Source organism: Ochotona curzoniae, unplaced genomic scaffold, assembly GCF_017591425.1.
Source record: "Ochotona curzoniae isolate NIBS_2020 unplaced genomic scaffold, NIBS_Ocur_1.0 scaffold_2587, whole genome shotgun sequence".
NCBI lineage: Eukaryota > Metazoa > Chordata > Mammalia > Lagomorpha > Ochotonidae > Ochotona > Ochotona curzoniae.
In genome coordinates, this window is record NW_024467096.1 from 12,163,376 (window position 1) to 12,174,242 (window position 10,867).

A 10,867-nucleotide genomic window follows, 5' to 3' on the forward strand; every position below is an offset into this window, starting at 1 on the left:
TCAATTTTTAATGGTTAATTTATGACTAATGGTAGTTTGGTTTCTTATGTTCTATTCTGTGCATGCTTCTCTTACAGCTACATTCAGAGTCTTCAATATAAATTTGATTAGATATGGGAATAACAAACTTCTTTGTTCTGCTTACGAATTTAAAAAATTCTTTTGTTTCACCATTTGAGAATCTTTTTGTGTTGATGGTGTTTGTAAATTAACCCATACGTGAAGTTTTTTGTAGTCTTAGTTTGCTAAGTGATTGTTTTTTGGTTTGATGGTTAATTTTCTTAATTATTTTTTCAAAAACATTTCTTTGAATATCAGAGTTACAGAGACCTTGGCCTTCTATCTTCTGGTTCGACTGAAGGAAGAGCTAGATTGAAGCAAAGAGCTTACTTTAGATCTTCCATGTGGGTGTTGGGGTGCAAGCTCTTGGGCCACCTTCCACTGCTTTTCACAGGCCACTAGCAGGGGCTCGGGAGAAATTGGGCAGCCAAGATGCTTTACTCATTACTCCACAATGCTGGCTACCATTTGACTTTTAAAATCATACAGGTTTTATTTTGTACAATTTTGAGTCTCAAGATACTGTAATACTAAAATTTTCATTTTATGAATTTAGCAAGTCAGATGAACAGACTTCTTATTGGTCAACTGCTCTCATATTCCAGAGATAAACCCAACTTACTTGCACATATGCAGTATTTACTCAAATTGCTGCATCTTTTTCAATAGAATTCTCTACATTTTGTATCTAAGTATTTCTTAAAAGGATTGCTTAATAGATTATGTTGGGGTATAACACCTTTGTCTGTAGCAATTCTGAGTTGAATGATCAGTAGAATTTGCATATAAAGTTACGACCCTGACTCTTCTTAGGAGGAAAAACTTTACCCTTCAAAGTACAAGAAAACAAAGAAATCGTAAGGTCTTTAATTAATTCATTTCAAGAAGCTAGTACTGTTGTGTTAGTAGCACCCAGACCATAAAAGTGAAAATTGGCCATATTTTTAAAACATTAAGCTGCTCTCATGCTTCTGTAGGTCACTGTTTTTGGTGAAAATTCTAAACGACCAATATTTTCTTGAATTGCATTGGATTACTCAGGCTATTATTTGTTGTAGTTTTTAGGTCTGCTTCCATTTCTGCTTCCATTTCATCTACATTTTTAAGTGAATCACATGGAGTTGCTCATTCTATTCTCTTATATTTTAAATAGTTGCTATATGTTTTCTTTCAACTTGTATGCTTTTAAAAAAAATTACTTATTTTTCTCGGAAAAGCAGATATGCAGGGAAAAGAAAAAGAGATAGAATGAAAGATCTTCCAACCTCTGGTTCACTCTCCAAATAGCCTCAATGGCTAGAGCTGAGCTGATCTGAAGCCAGGAGCCGGGAGCTTCCCTGGCCCTCCTACGTAGGTGCAGGCTCCCAAGGATTTGGACCATCTCCTGCTGCTTTCTCAGGCCACAAACAGGGAGCTGGATTGTCATCGGAGCAATTGGGATACTCTCTGGTGCTCAAATGGGACTTGGTGCTTGGAGGTGGAGGATTAGCCAGTTGAGTCAGTATATTGGCCCAATTTATATTCTTGATCAAGATTTCCAGACATGTGCAATTCCTATTTTCAAAGTGCCAAAATTTGGCATTATTTCTGGTATCCTTATTTTCTTTTGAATTCACCGATTTCAGTTTTTTCATATTTTGCTTATTTGTATTCTTGGGTTTTTATTTTGTTCTTTTTTATCGTAAGTAGGATAATTACCTTATTGATTTCTACTTTTTAAATTTGCATTTACATTTCCCTCTAGGATGAAGTTAAATAACTTTAGATATTTAGAATGTTTATTAGTGTTCAGTTCTTCTGATATTTTTTAATAACCTATTTCTGAGTTTGTAAAGCATTGTTATAGAGGGGAGTGGGCAAGACAGAGGTCTATATAGGACCCGGTGCCATGGCCTCACCCTGAATGCACCAGGATCCCATATGGACGCCGGTTCTAATCCCGGCAGCCCTGTTTCCCATCCAGCTCCCTGCTTGTGGCCTGGGAATGCAATTGAGGACAGCCCAAAGCCTTGGTACCCTGCACCCATGTGGGAGACCTGGAGAAAGTTCCTGGCTCCTGGCTCAGGATTGGTGCAGCACTGGCCATTGCGCTCACTTGGGGAGTGAATCATTGGATGGAAGATCTTCCCCTCTGTCTCTCTCCTCCTCTGTGTATATCTGTATATCTGACTTTGTAATGAAAATGAAATCTTTTTTTTAAAAAAAGACAGAGGTCTATTCAAGCTTTACTCCTCAGTGGCTGTATTGTCTAGGACTGGGCCAGGCCAAACCTAGGAGCGTGGAACTTCACTTCCCAGTCATATGAATAGAGAGTTGCATCAAAAGTAGAACAGATGGGACTTGAACAGGTGACCATATGGTATGTCAGCATATAGACAGTGGTTCAAACCTACGGAGCCTCAACCCCAGCTCCTCAAAAATCTTAAAATTTCCAAATGATGTAGTTTTTAAGCTATACAAATTTACTTTTTCAGCTAAATCTCAGTGATCCGCATATTTATTGCATTTAAAAGATGCTTTGAACAATTGAGATTTACTGTGATGAATGTTAGTAAATTCCTTCTTTCTGCTCAAAGAAGAAAGCTCACCTTCATTTGAGTGCAGTCATACTTACATATTGATCAAATCAAACCCAAAGTGTTCAAATCTTCTATATCATTTTTAAAATATTATTGTTTGAAGAATTGTCGATGGAAAAATTGTAAGATATCCTTCTCTGAGGCAGCTTTGCATTCAGTTCTGAAGTGTTGGTTTTATGTTTTGATTAGCATTTTCAAAGTTTAGAATTTGCCTTCACTCAGTGGATTGAACTTTGTAATCAATAAGCAATGCCACTCTTGATAATAATTTTTATTTTAATTTCAGATTTAAAATCACATGCATAATGATATTTAAGAATCCATGTTGTTGTATGCATTATGTTTTTTCCCTTATTTTTAAACCCTTTGCATTCTTTCTTCCCTTCCCTCATTCTGCTTTTACTGTTCTGTGTGGTTGCACATACACTTCTTTTATTATTAAAGTTCGCATTGATACTTACAGAACATAATGTATATAATCCGTAGGAACAGTTCCAATAAGATGATCATACTTCTCTTACTCCGTGATCCTCCTAATATCCTTTCTTCCATTAATCAGTTTCTGGAAAGATGTAGGTTAAATACACTCTATAGGTTTGGTTCACCACTAATTATGATACTCACAAGTAAAAAATAGGAAGAACAAAGTTCCACAGGAACATAAACACAGGCTAAAAATGACAATATATCCCGACATGAATATTTCCTTCATACATTTTTTTTCTGTTCTGTATAAGCTGCATGTCAGAGAAAACATACAGTATATTTTTAGGTTGGCTTATTTCACTAAACATAATTGTTTCCAGTTGCATCCATATAGTTGTGCAACACAGGATTTCTTAGTTTTTATGGCTGAGTAGTATTCTATGGTATATATATACCATTTTTTTCCTTAGTGGTCAGCTGATGGACATTTGGGTTGTTTCCACATCTTAGTGTTTGTAGATTGAACTGCAGTAAATATGGGGATACAAATAAGTCTCTTATATGCTGGTTTCACTTCTTTTAGGTAAGTTCCCAAGAGTTGGATGACTGGATCATTCAGTAGATCTGCTTTCATATCTCCGAAAAATCATACTGTCTTTCATAGCTGTTGTACTGGATTACGTTCCTAGATTTTCCCGCATATGTTTGCCAGAATTTGCAGAGTTTTTTCAAATTTTGATAATAGCTATTCCAACTGAGGCAAATTGAAGCCCCATTGATTTTTATTTTCTTTTTCCTAATGGCTGATGATCTTGAACATTTTTTCATGTCTGCTGACCATTCGCATTCTATGCTTTATAAAATGTGTGTTTTTTACCCATTTGGTAACTGGATCATTTATTCTGTTTTTGGTTAGGTTTACTGAGCAATTCGTAGATTCTAGATATTAATCCTCCATCAGTTGCATAGTTCACAAATGTTTTTATTTTTTCTCATTCTGTTGGTTCCTTCTTCCCTTTGCTGCTTTCCTTTGCAATTCAGAAGCTCCTAGATGTAATGCTGTTTATTTTTGCTTTTATTGCTGATGCTGAGGGGTCTTTGCCAAGAAATCTTCTGTGCTAATGTGTTTCAGAATTTCCCTGAAAATTTTCTCTGGCAATTTGAAGTTTTCAGGTCATACTTTTAGATTCTTGATCCATTTTGAGTTGATTATTTTTATAGGATGAAAGATAGGGGGCATGTTTCATCCTATTGCACATGTAGACCCAGTTTACGCATTTCTATTTTCTCAAGAAAGAGTCCTTTCTCCAGAAATTGATTTCAAGCAATTTGTCAATGATTAGTTGGCTGTTGGTATGTAGATTAATGTCTTAGGGTTCTATTTTGTTCCACATCATGTTTATACCTGTGTCAATATTAAGCCTTTTTTTTTTAATTGTAACTACCTTGCAGTAAGTCTTAGATGGTAAGTCTGAAAGTTTGTTATTTTAATCCTCCTGATCAATAAATATGGAAGATTTTTCCATTTTTGTGTGTATCTTCTGTTTAATCTTTGTAATTTACATTGTGGAGATTTTTTTTTACCTCTTGGTTAATTTATTCCAAGATACTTAATGTGAATGGGAATTACCTTACAAGTTATTTCTCAGCCATGACATTGTGAATACAGAGGCTAATGCTTTTTTTAAAATCCTATTACTTAAACTCTTATGACTTCCTTGTGTCAGTCTTTTGGTTCCCCTCAGAGGAGATCATCTCATCTGCAAAACAGAGATAACTTGACTTTTTTCTTTCCAATTTTTATCCCTTTGATTTCTTTTTATTTCTCAATGTGTCTTGCTAAAATTTGAGAACTGTATTGAATAGCAATGATGAAAGTGCAACCTTGCTCGAGTCCACATTTTATGGAGATGCATTCAACTTTTCAGTATTTACTCACGATGCTGGCTGTGAGTTTGTCATATATTGCCTTGATTGTGTTGAGGGATGATCCTTCTATATCCAATTTGCTTTTTTTTAAAATTATGAAATGATATTTTATTTTACTCAATACCTTCTCTGCATGTATTGAGATAATCATATGTTTCTTATTCTTTTATTTATTGATAGGATGTCTCACACATATTGATTTGCATATGTTGCACCATGTCCTGCATCTGAGGGATAAATCCCGCTGGATCTGGGTGAATGATCTGCTGTGTTGACGGATTCAGTTAGCTAATGTTTTGTTGAAGATTCTTGCCTCTATATTCATCAGGAATATTGGTTTTTAGTCCTCTTTCTTTATTATATCTTTTTCTGGTTTGGAAAATAAAGTGATGCTGACTTTGCAGAAGGAGTTTCTTCTTTTCAATAGTTTGAGAAAAATTAGAATTAGTTAATCTTTAAAAAATCTGAGAAATCAGCAGCATTTGGTTGTGGGTTTTTGTTGTTGGGAGGGTTTTTATTATTGATTCAATTGCTGTCTTGGTTATTGTTCCATTTATGCTTTTTATGCCTTTATGACTCAATTTGTGTAGTATTCATATGTCCAAAAATATCTATCCATTTCTTATAGACTTCCAAATTATTGCTAGATATCTATTTGTAATAACTCCTGATAATCCTTTCAGGATTATAACGAGTGCATTTTATGTATTACATATGTATAGCTCCAAGAAGACAACCAAATTTCCCTTGCTCTTCACTTCTCCTCCCCCAATTCCTGACGCTTATTTACACAGATATCATTTTAATCTACTCTATATTCACTGCTTTATTTTTCCACTAATACTAATATTCAAGAACTAAAAAGTAAGATCACATTTCCAATGGAGTATAAACATGAGCTAAAATGACAGTCATATCCTAAATTAATCATTTCATGCCTTTACTATTTTTCTATGTTTACATCAGCTGTCACATATCTGAGAAAGCATATTATATTTATCTTCTTGAGCCTGACTTATTTTGCTAATTATAATGGTTTCCAGCTGCATTCACTTTGTTGCAAAACACAGAATTTTCTATTTTATATGGCTGAGTGGTACTCCATTATATATACACATTTCCTTTATCTGGTTGTCAGTTGATAGACATCTATGTTGATTTCATACCCCACCTTTGTGTATGCAGCAATGAAACCATCCAGTGCTGGCTTGGGATTTTCTTTGTTGGGAGTGTCTTGATTATTGAATGGATCTTTTTTAGTTATTGATTTATTTTGGTTTCCTATGTCTTCATGGCTCAAATTTGGTAAATTGTACACATTAGAAAAATCTATGTATTTTCTCTAGATTGCCCAATTTGTTGGCAAATAGCTATTTCTAGTAATCCCTAATGATTATTTCTGTATATGCAGTGTCATTGTTGCATCTTTCTCATCTTCAATTTTATTGATTTGGGTTCTTTCCCTCCTTTAATTCAATAGTTGGACCAATGGTGTATCAGTCTTATTTGTTAATTTTTTGGAGAGCAAGTTCTTCATTTCACTGATCTTTTGTATCTTTTTTTTAAATTATAACTTTGTTCCCTAATTTTTATTAGTTTTCTGCCGCTAACTGGGGTTTGGATTGCTATTGATTCTCTAGGTCCTTGATGCATCATTTACTTGGTGCATTTCCAATTTCTTGATGTAAGCACTAATTGCTATAAACTTTTCTCTTAACACTGTTGTTGATGTATCACATAAGTCTTGATATGTTATATTGTAATCTTGATTTATTTTGGGGGTTCTTTTAAAGTTCCCTTTTGATTTTTTTTATGACCCAAGGTTCATTCATGAATGCATTGTTCAATATCCATGTGTTTGCGTATTCCCTAGATATTTTTAAATTGTTAATTTCAGTTTCATTCCATTGTTGTCTGAATAGATATGTGGTATAATTTTAATTTTTTTTTAATCTGCTAAAACTTGCTTTTTGACACAGCCTACAATCTATCCTGGAGAAAGTTCCATACATTTCTGAAAACTATGTATCTTGAATCTTTGGGATGAAATAGTCTGTAGATATCAGTTAGGTCCATGTGGTCCCAAGTAAAGATTAACTCTGTTTATTGTTTATTTATTGTCTGTTCATCGATGAAAGTGGGTGAATATCCGTTGTTACTATTGATTTGGAGTTTATATGTCCCTTTGGCTCCATTAACATTTATTTTAAATATCCAGGCTCCCTGGCATTAGGATCATAAATATATTTATTACAGTTTTATCTTCCTGTTTATTTGGTCTCAATCATTATATAATGCCATTCTATGTCTCTTTTAACAGTTTTTGTGTTAAAGCATTTTATCTTATATGTGTATGGCTACCTCTACTTTTCTATTAGCATGAAATATCTTTTCCCATCCTTTCAGTCTGTGTTCATCTTTAGTGGTGAGGGTGTAATCTTGCAGGCAGCTAATGGGTGGGTCTTGATTTTTAGTCAATTCAGCCAGGCTGTATCTTTTAATTATCTAATTTAGTCAATTTAAAGTTACTGTTGACAAGTAATTATTTGGTTCTATCCCTTTCCCATAAATATTTCTGTTGTTTGTTTTGGATTTCTTTTGTACTGAGAGATTTTCTACCTTATAAGAGTATATTTATTTGTAATAATGACTATCATTTTCTGTTTCCTATAGGTAGTACATCTTTAATCATTTGTAATCATGAACTAATGCTGGATTAGTGGTGAGAGCTTTTTGTTTGGTTTGAAAGGTCTTTATTTGATGCTCATTTATAAAAGAGATTTGCTGCTTATTGTATTCTGGGTTGACTGCATTTTTTAAAAAATTTTTTATGACTTGGACTATGTCCATTCTCTTCTAGCTCATAGAGTTTCTCTGATGAATCTCTGATGGTAATTTTACACTTCCTTCTTTGGACATTTAAGAATCTTTTCATGTTTTATTGTTTGAAGGTTGACTATACGTTGTCAAAGGTTAAGTTCTCTTTTGATCATGTCTATTATAAATTCTGTGTGCTCCCTTTTTTAGGATATATCTTTCTCCCTCCAAATTAGGAAAATTTTCTGCTCTTATTTTGTTGAATAGATCCTTTAATCCAATCTCTTTTTCTGTACCTTCAGGAACTCCCAAGACATGTGTGTATGATCATTGAATCCCACAAATCTTGAATACTATTTCCAATTTTTATGATTTTTTGGGTCAGATATTTCCATGGATGTGAGGGTAATCTGGCTGAGGCATCTGTCACCCTATTGATTGCCAGGGTTGATTCAGCTGATCTGGCTGGCTAAGGCGGTTGTCCCCTTCCATTCTATGTATGTCCCTCCCACAGTTGGAGCTCAAAGAGGGCGACCATTCCCACTAGAGGAGCACCAGTCTTTAGTCAAGGGCATCTGGGTAGCTGTGGTCACCTGCTAGAAACTCCAAACAATTTCTCTAGATTATTTTATTATTACTTCATAAGATTAGAGTAAGTGATTTTCAAGGGCTCCTACCTTCCCCAAATTACAGGAATAGGTACATGTGAACAAATGTGTAGTGTTACAATACAGATAGCAGATATGTGTTGGCAACAAATATGAAGCAATCCAGAGAGGGGAAGACAACATTATATCTTTGTAACAGGAAACCATGGATACCCCCACAGCCCAGTGATTTACCTACCAACGCCTTAATTCTGACAGATTTATGTACCTAGTTTTCAAAGACTTATTCATTTGAAAGGCTGAGTTATAAAGACTGGAGAGAGATCCATCTTCACTTTCAAGATGGCTGCAATGGAGAGGGATGAGCAAGGTGAAAGCCAGGAGTTTCATCCAAAGCTCCAACATGGGTACAGGGGCCCAAACATGTAGCCTGTCCTCCACTGCTTTCCCAGGTAGATTAGCATGGAACTGGATCTGAAATAGAGCAGCCAGGACTTGAACCGACGCCATGTAGGATATTTACACCATAGGTGGCAGCTTTGCTCACTAAGCCACAGTGAAGGTCCCCTGGTTTTGGTAGATTAAAAACCACTGGTCTTAGGCCAGTGGTGGCAGATCAGGCTAATCCTCAGACTGTGATTCTAGCATCTCATATGGGTGTGAATTTGAATCCAGGCTACCCCACTTCTGGCTTCCTGCTAATGACCTTGGTAAACAGCGGAGGATGGCCCAAATGCTTGGACCCCTACATCCATGTGGGAGACTCAGAAGAAACCCCTGGCTCCCAGCTTTAGACCAGTCCAGTTGTGGCCATTTAGGCCAGTTGGGGAATAGGCCAGTTGGGGAATAAGCCAGCAGGTGGAATATTGAGTTTCTTTCCACCCCTCTCTCTCTCCTTTTCTCCCTCTGAAATGCTTTCAAATAAAATAATTCTTTGAACACACACACACACACACACACACACACACACACACACACACACACACACACGATATCCCAAGACATTGGCTTCTTGCAGAGTCTTCTGTCTTGTAACTGTCAGTTGTCCCAGCATTAAAATGTGATGCTAAACAGAGTGTGGGTCGAGCCAGGTTGGCTTGTGACACATACCAGTACACATTAAGGAATGCCAAGGTGAGAATAGCTGTACTAGATGTGGTTGCAGCGCCCAAACAGCACATGACAATCAGAGGGAGGAGGTAAAGCCGGCAAGGCAATGTGGGTTCCCCTGCTGGACAACTACAATTGGAAAGCTTGAATCAGGATGGGGGCTGATCAGACTAGGTGGGGCTATAACACCTGGGGGCCTCATGTGAGCCAGATAAGGGCCAGATTAGGCTGACTGTTCCAACTGGTGCAAGCAAAAATTAGAGTGGGTGAGGGTAGGTTGGGTTTAGCTGCAGCATTAGCTGGCAGAGGCTGGCATTGGGAGCTAATTCTGTCAAGTCAAATGCCAGAATCACCTGGAGAGTGCATACTCTGGGAGTGGCTGTGGCCTAGAAGGGAAATAGTGAGCACCTCCCTCGGGATTACCACTCTCACTGGACAGCACGAAAACCAGGACAGGGGCAGGGGTGGCTAGACAGAAAGGCACCTGCCAGTGGGTGTATGGGCTGGATAGTAGGTTGGTTGGATTGAAGTAGGCTTCAATGGCCATTGACATGTGCGAGAACTAAATGGGATGTGGGACAGACTGGACAGGCCTGCGGTACATACTGGCAAGCATAGGAACCAGGGTAGGGGGGCAGAACTGGTGGGGGTTATGGGGAGGAGCCCCAACTAGGCTCCAGCTCCAACTGGTTTGCGTGAGGACCGAGGACGAAGTGGGTAGGATCAAACTGGACTACAACACCCACTGGTTCACGAGGAAGACAGGGCTGGAAACAGAACTGCCCCAGCAATCGCAACGACCAGCATGTGCATAAGCTGATTGGTGTGACAGATGGTGTTGGAGTCTGTACTAGCAAACTCATGCAAGAATCAGGTCTGGAATCATCTCAAATGAAGTTTCTTTGGAGATCCCTCCAACTGAACTGATCTTAGAACCCCAAATGAAGAGACTGTTAGCCAGTGGACTCTGAATAGGTTCCATTGCGATTGGAACTGTGAGACTGGCAGCAATCCAGGACTGATGAACTATCAAAAGTGTTTGAGCAGGACCCTCAGAGCGTGACATTCATTAGGGATCTGGGATGGGTGGGAGATTGGGCGGGGCTTTTCCCTTTGTAACTCCCCTAACCCCAGATACAGGGAAAAATGATACTATTAGTGTGGAAACAATGGTATTACCTACTTTCACCCTATAGCCCTTGACCCTTTGCACCCTAATCAACTAAGTAAGATTATTTAAAAAAAAAAGTAAAAAATAAACAAGTAAATAAATAAATAAAAATGTGATGCTAGAGAAACCTAAGGACTAATTAGGGAAAAGGACTATCTTTCCTGACT